The 11,143-nt window shown below is 34.4% G+C and overlaps 1 protein-coding gene across 3 annotated transcripts in view; it reads right to left on the bottom strand.

Moving 5' to 3' along the window:
• LOC118742510 (F-actin-uncapping protein LRRC16A) overlaps nucleotides 1-10,551 on the bottom strand; it is a 63,267-nt gene extending 52,716 nt beyond the window's left edge. For all 3 annotated transcript variants that reach the window (XM_036474636.1, XM_036474637.1, XM_036474638.1), the window contains exons 1-3: nucleotides 10,488-10,551; nucleotides 8,774-8,902; nucleotides 8,612-8,695 (exon numbers count right to left, since the gene is read on the bottom strand). The gene's annotated coding sequence lies outside the window, so the exon portion shown is untranslated. The remainder of the gene's footprint in view (nucleotides 1-8,611; nucleotides 8,696-8,773; nucleotides 8,903-10,487) is intronic.
• Nucleotides 10,552-11,143: the final 592 nt, after the last annotated feature.

Here is an 11,143-nt window from a genome sequence, read left to right as displayed (position 1 = left end):
ATTGAAAAAGCAACAAAGTCTAAGCGGTAGAAGTTATAGCACTATTTACTTTTATTGTTGCTAACGGCCTCAGATGAGAAATTATTAAAGAATTTGCATATCTTGAATGTTTAGAAGAAAGTTAGATAGGGGTGTGTGTGTGTGTGTTAAGAGTTTTATAATAATGAGTAATGCTTTCGGAAGATGCTTGAAGAGTTACGAGCTGTAGATGATATGATCAAATTTTTTTTAAATAAATTTTTCAACATTGATATTCAAATACAATTCAAGGTCTTTAATTTGAAATCTAGTTATTATTTTGCGAATATTTTCGTTTGAAACCCACATTTTAATATTTCATTACTCTTATGTATCAGTTAAATAAATTCGACTTTTCAAACAGGTGGCAACCCTCTTTAAAAGTATTCTCAATACAAAATCTTTTTACAGCTCTTTCGTCTCACATTGGTACATGCATACATACATATTTCTCTAACTGAAGAATCAAATTGAATTTAGAATAAATGAAATTAACGTAATGTACAAGTTGAATTTAATTTTTCAAACACATGGCAACTCTCCTAAATACAGTTCTGAAACAATATAATAATAATAATTAATTATTAATAATTCATTTAACTTATTAGATAATTTGAAATTAACTTTTTCAACAGGTGGCAATCCTCTTAAAACAGCAACAAATTCGAAATGTTCAAACTAAAGATTTCTTAACACTAAAGATCGTTTAACACCCATATCTTAATATTCCATATAACTTGTGTATAAATAAGTTAACTAAATTCGGCTTTTACAGGTCTATTCTGCGCTGGTAACATAAATTTTGTAACCGGTAATTAAAGTGTCTGTCAATTTTTAAACCTTTTTCGCATTCTGTGCGCTCTTGTAACCGGTAAATTTGGTTACCATCTCATGAGCTGGTAACAAAATATTGCCCCGTGAAATATGCAGTACACGAATTTCCACAAATCTCCATAGCTGAACTGCTGAATATTTTCACTGCATTACCAACGTACCTAGAATCCCGGTGCCAAGAAGTGGTAACATTTTTTGGTAATACAATTTTCCGGTCACAAAATCTTCGGTAACGTGCAGAATAGACCTGTTAAAATAGGTGGCAGCCCTCTTCAAAATATTTTCAACTGCTACCTTCTTAAACCTATTTCATATGGCACTCATATTGAGACACATATGTATATCAAATACCTAATTCCCTTAATTAAAATTTAATTTAATTTTTTGAACAGGTGGCATGACTGCCAACCGTATTGTAATAATTGATCTTATTTTTTAAATTATTTGACTTTAGTTTTTAAATCTTTCGAGAAAGTTAAACCTTATTGCAAATCTACACACCACGAACGAACGAACTCGACAGATCTGATGACCTACACAAAAAATCCCTTCGCATATTATATATGTACATTAGGCTGGGTCGATTTTGTATGGGGGAAAATAAAAGTCATTTGACCGTATTGTAATAGTAATATTATGATGTCTTATGTCTAAGCCAATTGTTATTGGCCACGAAAGATTATTTCAAAACGTATCTTTAGCCCACGCAATTGAATCAAAATGTATGAATTTTTGAAAATGAAACTTTGGCTTGTAATATCTATGGAATGCGTTATTGTTATAAACAGGACGATATATCAAATAAAGGGCTATTAAATTTTGTACCTCACGTTCATTTATCATTTTTCAATAAGTCTAGACGTTTTTAAGATATTAAGATAAAACTTACAAAAACTATATTTTCCCAATTCTTCATTACTTCAGCAACCAAGCGAAAAATACAAAAAAAAGTGAGGAGATTTATTTCAAACGTTTTAATGTTTTCGGATGTTTATATAATATTAAAATGACCATGGAAAATGGTCACGCCGATTTGGTCAGTTTTCAAGATCGTGGTGAATGAATGCATTGCATGTAGTATTGAAAATTAGTGCGGAACGGTTTCAATAGTCACCGGAGAAGCACATTTTTCGCGGTTTCTAAATTTGCCGTTGTATGAAAGTAGGGGACGTGCAAGAACTGTTTAGATATACATAAATATTTTAGTTAATTCCATTATGTCAAAAAGTGTCTGTAGGTAAATGCAATAGTCTTTAACATATTCTGGGAAATCCTTTTGGGGACTCTCCAATTGGACGATATTGCTTTGCATTCAGCTTGAATGAAAAGTCACTCGCTGGCATAGTTTTCTGTAATCCGGTTCTTTTATTTGAAGCTTTTTTATATGTACAATAGAAGAGAAACTTTTTTTTAGAAAAAACCTGGAAATCCACTTAAGTTTTTCGATATAACTTTGGTAAATGTTACTCGATCGGTACGTAATAATTAACAAATTGAAGGCGAGACTTACTGTTACTGATTTATGATAATAATATGATGAAAATCGTTCAGATTATAAACCAATTATTTTAAAATAAAAAAAATTGTAAACAAAATATTTTGTCATTTTGCTATATTTGCAATTTTTAAATTGTATGCATAAACATAAGTAAACTAATTAGTGTTTCTAGAAGTTGTTCCTGTTCAGTGTTTCCATACTCATTTGCATAAACAAAATTTTTTCACGATGATGGAAAATAATGGATATTCTATTAGAGCTACCGAAATTGTTCCTAAATTTGAAAAAATCGCAAACTATAGCTAATATTAAAAAAAGATTAGAATATTTGGAACCAGCGACCAAAATGCACGCCAGCAATATTAATGATGTTCTTTACATCTTTAGACTATAGGCCAGTGCAATTATCAAGAGAACAATTAAAATTTTATTGAAAAGAGATATCTTTGAGATTAACGATAAGCTAAAGGGCTGCGAGAAATGATATTTGACTTTACCTTTTGCGTTAACGGATTCATTATCTAATAATATGCACCAACCCTTTTTACTGAACCCAGAATTTTTAACAATAATTGGTCTTATTCGACTAGTGTGCTGTGGGTCACTTGGCGGTCGATGCGCGGGCTCTCACAATTAAAATAAAATACTAATATTTTGCAGGCTTGTTGTTGACTTCATGATACAATATATTTTCACTATTACCAAGGGATTTGAGAAAAATTAGATTTTCGACCCGCCCTAATGTACATACATATATACATTTGTAGATACATAGATAAGAAAGTAAATTTTGACCCCGGTTAAATTGGAAACAGTACTCGGAGCATCGTAATAAAGCGATTCGAAAATTGTTAGGTAAGGTGGCAACCCCGCGAGGTAAAGTTAGGACAAGCGCTGGGTGCTCAAAATATAATTCCCAAGGCAGTTTATGGCCACTTCAGAGAACTCCTCTGAAATGAACATGAAATAATATGCAGGGTATTTACATCTTAGTCTAGCAAAAGTTGCCAAAGGAACTCCTATGTCCTCCTGTTTGGGGTGATGACCTCAAGGGTGCGCTGCCTAGCCATTTGATCAGCCCTGGAATTTTCCCTGAATTCGAAAATTTAAAAATACAGAGCATCAGCTTGTTTATTCCTAAAGTATTGCAGATTTAAATGTCTAGCTTGCGAAATCTTATTTGAAATCTGATAAAAGTAAAATTGGTTTTGCTAGGAAAGAAAAACACGATTGCTAAGAATTTAAAAAATGAAAATGTACCATCGATAGCGATAAATCATGCAGAAGTCTATTAGAAGAAGTATTTTTTTGAACTGTGCATTAAACAAGTACCTTTTCACTTCCATTTCCAATGCTCTCTTCTAATGACATAAGCATGCTCCGCTTACTTTTATAACAGTTAATTTTGCAATATAATTAGTACCAATATTTTACATTAAATTCCCCGACTTTGCCTTGTAATATGTGGTGTACATTTTTTAATTACTTCCTTCCACAAATAATAAAATTAGTTAAATGTGTGGGATAAATATGGACAAATGCTCGTTACCAGAAATTCCATGGTATTGCAATCGTTTCGCCGACCCATATGGCAAGTACTTCTTCACACAAAAGATTTAAATAGTCAAATATGTAGTAGCAAACGTCTGTTACCTTCGTATTCTTCTCTCTTTGTGGCGTATCGCGTAAAAGTTGCAAGTCACAAAGACACGCAACTCATAATGCGAATACAATTAATTTGTCACAGTTGTACATAGCCGCATAGCCGCATGCATTCATTATCATAGCCAGCCAACAGAACTGAGGCAGCCAGTAAAACGCCCACTTTGCAAATTAAAAAATAAAAGGAATATGGTCTAGCTACAACGCGCTGGGTGCTCTACTGAACGGGATAATGTTTTAAAAAGCTGTGCACGCGTAAATCCATACATGCATATGTACACATGTAGATGTATGTGTGTATGAATGCAAGTCTCTAGCGTCCGTTGGCATAATGGGTGAAAAGTCGACGAACTTTACACACACACAAAACAAAAAACAACATTGAATTAAACTTTATTTAAACTTCGACATGAGGTTTGTGAATAATTGTGAATTTGTAGGCACGCTACTTATATTTGACCAATAAATGAATGAGTATGCAGGTGCATAAGTAGCACCACTGGTGTTAGGCCTGCGTAGCCACGGTATTTTATTTCGCTGGACTATGTGTATATAGTTCCATTGAATGTAATATTCACCGTCGCCAATACGTAACGCACCGCAAATCTTCCACAAAACGTTTTACTCGAATACTCTAAAGTCACGATGAGTAACTTATAGTTTGGCTTTTGTACGTCGGGAGAGGATTTTACACTAAAATTGCCTACTCAGTCCAAAGCAGCACTTATTGGTAAGGGTGATTCTATTAATGCTGGTTTCCAAATAAATGAAGTCGCCAACTTTTTTTAAACTTGTTTACTTCGCCTTGTTCTCGCCTTGTTAACACCACCAGACACATTCGCTTTGCTTCTATATCCAAAATGGAAAATGCAGAACACAAAGTTCGTTTATTGAGGCCAATCTTATACAAAATTCTGCCTGAGCTTATTCAGTTCTGCAGCTGTTATTATCTTCTGAAACATCAAACTTAACGAATCACACAAAAAAGAGCCGCGCTGTTTTAAAGCTCGTTAGGTATTAAACGGCTCGGAAAAGTTCTTCCTAATTCTGCCAGAGCTGGCTGTATTTTTAAACGGCCGTATTACTTTCGCGGGGATACCAAATGCAGGCATCGCGACGTATAGGCAACTCATTTTATATATATAGCGGCTTTTAAATCGACTAATAGATCGCTTGTTTCGCTGCTCTACTTGCTAGTATATGGCAGACCCTGATAATCCACAATCACTTCGTTGACGGTGGACTTCAGCCTTTCTCCCAATACGCGTGATAACACCTTGGCTCAGCTGGCAGGCCGTTTGATCCAATAGTTTTTTCTTCAGTAGGACATCGGCCCGGACATCTTCGACTGGGGACTTGGGTTCATCTGCTCCGCTAGCTTCAGTGCTGATACCATTAAACAGGATGGAGAAGTGTTCCTTCCATAATTTAAGCATGCTCTGAACATAGGTCACTAGGTCGAAGTGTTTGTTCTTACAGGAATTCTTCCTGGCATCGAATCGTCTCATACGATAGCGCACCACTCGTTACGTAAAAGCACATTTTTCGGATTATGAAATACGTGAACGTACTCTTTGTCCCATTCAGCTTATATTGCCTGACGTATCCTGTTTTATTTTCTTTCGTATCGTTTTCGATCCGTGAACGGATGTTACGATTCGAGCCCTGATCTTGAACCCTTCCGCATGTCGCACTCGTCTCGTTTGCCTCCTCAGCTCCCTCATCGTCCTTCTTTGCCGTCGGGGTAAATGAGCGAGATGTTGAAGAATTGAGGCAGATTGTGGCAAGATGCATCTCTATCATCACAAATCCAACACCGAATTTGCGTCTCTTTACATAGCAGCTGTAGTAGACATTGCAAGGCTCCACCTGTTCTGCCTTGACCCGTTCTTGGCAACTCTTGGATGGCGGTGATGCTAGCCTTTGCCTTTCCAAGGACGTCAACCAGCCGTTCAGAGGCACCTTCCCCATTAAGGGTCCGGACATTCCAGATGCATATCCTCAAATCACAGTCCTTTAAAGAATTGTCGTAGTCGTTCTCAAAAGAAGGAGGGATTAAGGAAAAATTTTGTATGATTATGAAAAATTGTATCGCATGAAGTTTATGCGCTTCTGGTCACAGCGCATTACCAGTTCTGAAAGCACACACATATGTATGTATGCTTAGCTCAATAGGTACTTAGGTTAAATGTACAATTTGCCCTGAAACTCTCAAACGGTTAATGCTAATGTGCAGGCATATTCTCCCTCCGCATGTATGCCCATACAAACATATGCATGTATTTTTTAGCACACGCGCACAAATGAATTAATAAAGATTTTAAAACTCTGTAAACGAACTTAATCAAAATGAAATGTTGCAACTGTAGGCTGAAAGAACGTAACAAGGAAGGCCGCATAGTAAAAAATCAACTAAGTAGCTACATTAGCGAGTAGTTAGCTTCAAGTTGAACTCAACGAACGAGTACTAGGCATGTGATGAACGCACAGATTGAGCAAGTGACACCGGCACGTACATATAGGCTAATATGAAAACTGATTACAAGCACACTAGGGTGGTCCAAAAATACATGCGGCGGAAAAAAGTTTAAAATGTTAAGCTCTCACACCGTAGGATTTTTCTACATAAATGGAAAAAAGAATACCCGTATATTGATTTTCAGGAATTCTATACCATTTCTAGGAAAGTGTTTTTCCGCATGGGGCAAAATTAGCGAAGTGTACCAGGAAAAAATTGTATATCAACATTTTGTTTAAACTACACCAATGTGTACAAGAATTTTTTTCTACCACGGTAAAAAAAAATATTGCATAAACCATTTTTATTTTTCTCACAAAAGACTTATTTCCATAGCTTATATTCTAAGCTTTCTAACGATATATAATTTGTAATGGGCGTGGCAAAAGGACTACAAGTTTTTCATAATAGAACATACTCGGGCCCGACTTGCATTTCTGTCGGCAATAACTACGGTTGCCAGACGTACGGATTTTTCAAATGTCGTACTGTGTACTTTTGCATAAAAACATCGAGTTAGATACTCTGCGAATTGTTAGCCCTTCAAAGTTTTTGCGCATTTGAAAAAAGGAATTTAAACCATAATGAAATATGGATGCAGTCTTTAAATAGTTTTACGTTTTCACAGTTAGAAAAAATATGTAATTTTGTTTTTTCAAACGAAGAAACTGAGAGGATCTTAAGTGTTAAGTTTGCTTCCTGGCGCAAAGAGAGAAACCGACTGCTAATTAAAATTGTTGAAAGTAAACTCCAAATTAAAAGTAATTAAAAGTAATTTTAAAATAGCAATTTATTGACTGCTGAGTACAATGATATTATAAGAGTATTTTAGACTACTTGTTAATGTGTACACTCATGTTAAAATGAATAATATTTTTATTTTTTATGAACTACATTTTATTTATATGTATACCAAAATATTGTTAAAAACAATTACCCTGGCGTTTTAAAGTATTTTCTATTACTTACATTCATAATTTTATTTTGAATAAAAGTGTACTGAAAAGTACTGATTTAGATAGCAAGAAAAAATCTAAGTTACTGATTTCACGCACGCAAAAAATCTGGCAACCCTAGCAATATCACAGGTTTCCAAAAATGAAAAAAAAAAATGTCCGACCAGGCGACATATTTATACACACTCTAATGTAAAATTTTCCGCTGAATCCGAATACGAAATCAAAATGTAAAAGATTAGAACAGTTTTTGAGATATAGCGGAATTTCGGGTTTTTGAGATCCGAAAAAAATGCACTCACTTAATTGCAAATTTCTTTGGATATAGTCGGCCAACCGCAAAATTTCTGTACGAATTTTTATGAAAAATCTTCCGCTGAAATATGACATAGAAATAGCCAAGTTTCGAGGTTTTGAGATCTGGGGTGAGAGCTTAACAGTTTAAATTTTTTGTGGACCACCCTGATGTACAGTCAACCATCGTATATTTTTGAAACTCCTAGTGTACGCAGTAACGAACAAATTGAAAAAAAAAAACGAAATAAATGCGTAATAAGCCAATTTCAATTTGTGCAGCAGGCGATGTAAAGTTGATGCGCTGATTTGGCGTACGTAATGTACGCACTTATGGCATCCACCATGGCGTTATGAACTATGTACACATGTGACGGCAGGCAGGCAAATGCTTGGCAAACCATTTGCTCTTAACTTGACTTGTGTATAACCCTGAGAGAAAGAAGTAGAAGCAGCCCTGAAGCATAAAAGAACTTCTTGATTTTTCACCCTCGGCCAGAGCGCTTTAATTCGCTCATAACTACATACATACATAAATATGTATGACTTACAAACTCGTATACCAGCTAGTATGAATGTTCGTTCATACATGTATAGTTTACGAATTGACGTTTACAAACATATGTATGTACATATTTACACATTAATTTACAGCAAACACTTTACTGCAAGTTGACCCAATTTCATACGTCAATTAGCAGTTTGTGAGCGCGGGCAGCTTAAACTTCATGCCCCAGCTCATATGAATTCTTGTGAATCCATGCGATGTACATACATATGTATGAATGTATAAGTAGTACCTTTATTTACAATTCGTAAACACTTACTTACCCTTCTTATGATGTACTTGAGAGGAACTGTTGGAAAAATGTGCTTAATTGCCGATGCCAAATCGGTGAGTATAACATCAGCGTTCTGTAATTAAAAATGCAAATCACACAATGTTAATCTCAAATTGAATATTCTTTGCGCTATACATTCAGTTGAACTTACCGCACTGAAGCTCCCCGCGTCAAAGCTCGTTACAAATGAATATGGGCGATCATTTGTGATGATCGCGAAGTGTGTGGATTTTTTACTTTCTACTGCCTGTATATCCAAATAGTGAAAATGGCATTCGATCTGGAAGAAATAGAAAGTTAATTATTTAGGCAATACACAAGGTATAGCCACTATATCGTACATTTTTTAACGGTGTAATGTGAGCTTAGAGGTTTCGAAACCACAACTAGATACATATATAAATAATTTTAACATTGGGAAAAATGGTATATAATCAGCGTCAAAGATATGCATAGCCTGACGTATTGAGGGTTTTATTTATATTTTCCGTACTAAAGTTTTAATTTTTTTTTTTTTTCAATATAAATACATAATTCATTCAACAGCAAAAACACAATCTTTTTTTAAATGAAAAAAGGTACGCGACAACCTCAGCGAAAACAATTCTCAAAATTCAACGGAAATTTTTAGCGACTGGAAAATTTTTCAAAAATCCGAATCGGAAAATTCGAAATTTGGGTGAAAAGTACTTGGTATTTCTTGCATTTTCCCCCGAGTTATGTATGAAATTAAAAAAAATGGATTCTTGTAGTTTTTACTGTTGAAAAAAATTATATTTTTATAAAACAAATAAAAAAAAATTGGCATGGAAAATATAAATAGTTAAAATCGTCAAAACGTCAGGGCATGTATCCATAATAAGGACTGCGCCAAAAACAACTGACGTCAAACTTTTTTCCATATTGTTAGGGATGGCAGCGATTAATAATTCGATTAAATTAATCGATTGTTTTTGTCCAATTTACAATTTAATTGCTTCGTAGTTTTGTGTTTCATTAATCGATTATTAATCAAATAACTGTAAAATAATCGTCGAAATATTTTAAAGAAATATGAATTCTGTAGTTCTCTGAAATTGCATACAGCCGCAAGAATTGATCAAGTTCCGAGCATACAATGGTGTAAATAGTTGTGCATGTAAGCCCATTGTAAAAGCTCCAAAACTAAGTGTGGCAACGTTAAAGGCCCTGATTTATAGGCGAACCAAATTTTACCCAAAACTTTACGGACTTTTGAAAAAAATACTGGCATTTATAGTGGGTACCTCGGTGGCTGCTGAGCGCCTTTTTTCAAAAGTTGGTGCTACAGACGCAACCATTTAATAACAAAACGCTTATCAAAACTTTTGTTTTTACAAACATGATTAAATAGTAATAGTAAATAGTAATGGAGAAATCTTTTAGTGAATACCCACTGTAAAAAAGTGCTTTTAAAATTCGATTAATTAGTTATTTTTCAATAATTGCAATCAATTGCAATACATTTTTTTTTTGGATTGTGATTAATCATATGATTAATTAATCGATTATTTTATTTTTTTTGCCACCCCTGCATATTGTACTTCTGAGATATTCAAATTAGAATTTTTGTGTCTGCAATAAATAACATAACGTAAATTTTTTATTCCGTTGTTTAGGAGCTATACATTATAATAACTTAATTTCACCCTATAGTAAACTCATGCCCGGTTGCACCAAACAATTTTAAATTTATCACACTGCTAAAATTTAAAATTACACAATTTTGTTCGGAAAATTTGTCATATTAAGTTTCAACAGTCTGATAAATTTTAAAATTGATTGGTGAAACCAGTAATCAGCTATATAACGTATCTAATAAAATTATATAAATAAAGCCGACCTACCTTCGTGGGCACCTTAGCGATTAGCAAATAAATACGAACTGGTGTGAAAACCTGCAAAAAAAAAGAAATAAGAATTTAATTAAATTTATCAATGACCATTAGTTTAAATATAACTTAGATAAAACTAAACAATAAATGCCCACTGGTACTCTTTTCGTGTTTCCTCTTAATCTGCTTGCTGGGTGTCAAAGAGCTCAGGCGTTCGTCTCGCAACACATCGCGGCTGAATGCCTCATACCTAATCCTAATTGCAAAGGCGGGGTATAAGGACAAACAGTCTTCTGCCGTCTCATCGTCTTCAAGGAAGCAAGGGCAAATGCGGTTGTCATACATATATGCCGGTTACAGTCAGGTGTTTGTGAAACGAAAAGTTTGTAGTCAGGAATACCGAAAGTTGTCTGCAGCCCAAACTGCTCAATGAAAGCAAATATAACTGGTTTCGGGCCGAGAAAAAATAGGAAATTCTTAAGACATTTTTAGAGAAATGGATATTGAATAAAGGATTTAATGGGCATATGATTAATTTTTCTGCTTAGACAACAATATAAGAAGACTGGGTATAACGGCTTAATATGTATGTGTTTGTATATGCACTCTGTGTATTACTTTAAGGTAAAGTGCCTGTAGATCTAAGTAACTAACAGTATACTTTTTCG

Source organism: Rhagoletis pomonella, unplaced genomic scaffold, assembly GCF_013731165.1.
Source record: "Rhagoletis pomonella isolate Grant_MI unplaced genomic scaffold, Rhpom_1.0 Rhpom_scaffold_00007, whole genome shotgun sequence".
Lineage (NCBI taxonomy): Eukaryota > Metazoa > Arthropoda > Insecta > Diptera > Tephritidae > Rhagoletis > Rhagoletis pomonella.
The sequence above is the reverse complement of the archived record's forward strand: the minus strand, read 5'-3'. Positions and strand labels throughout refer to the sequence as shown.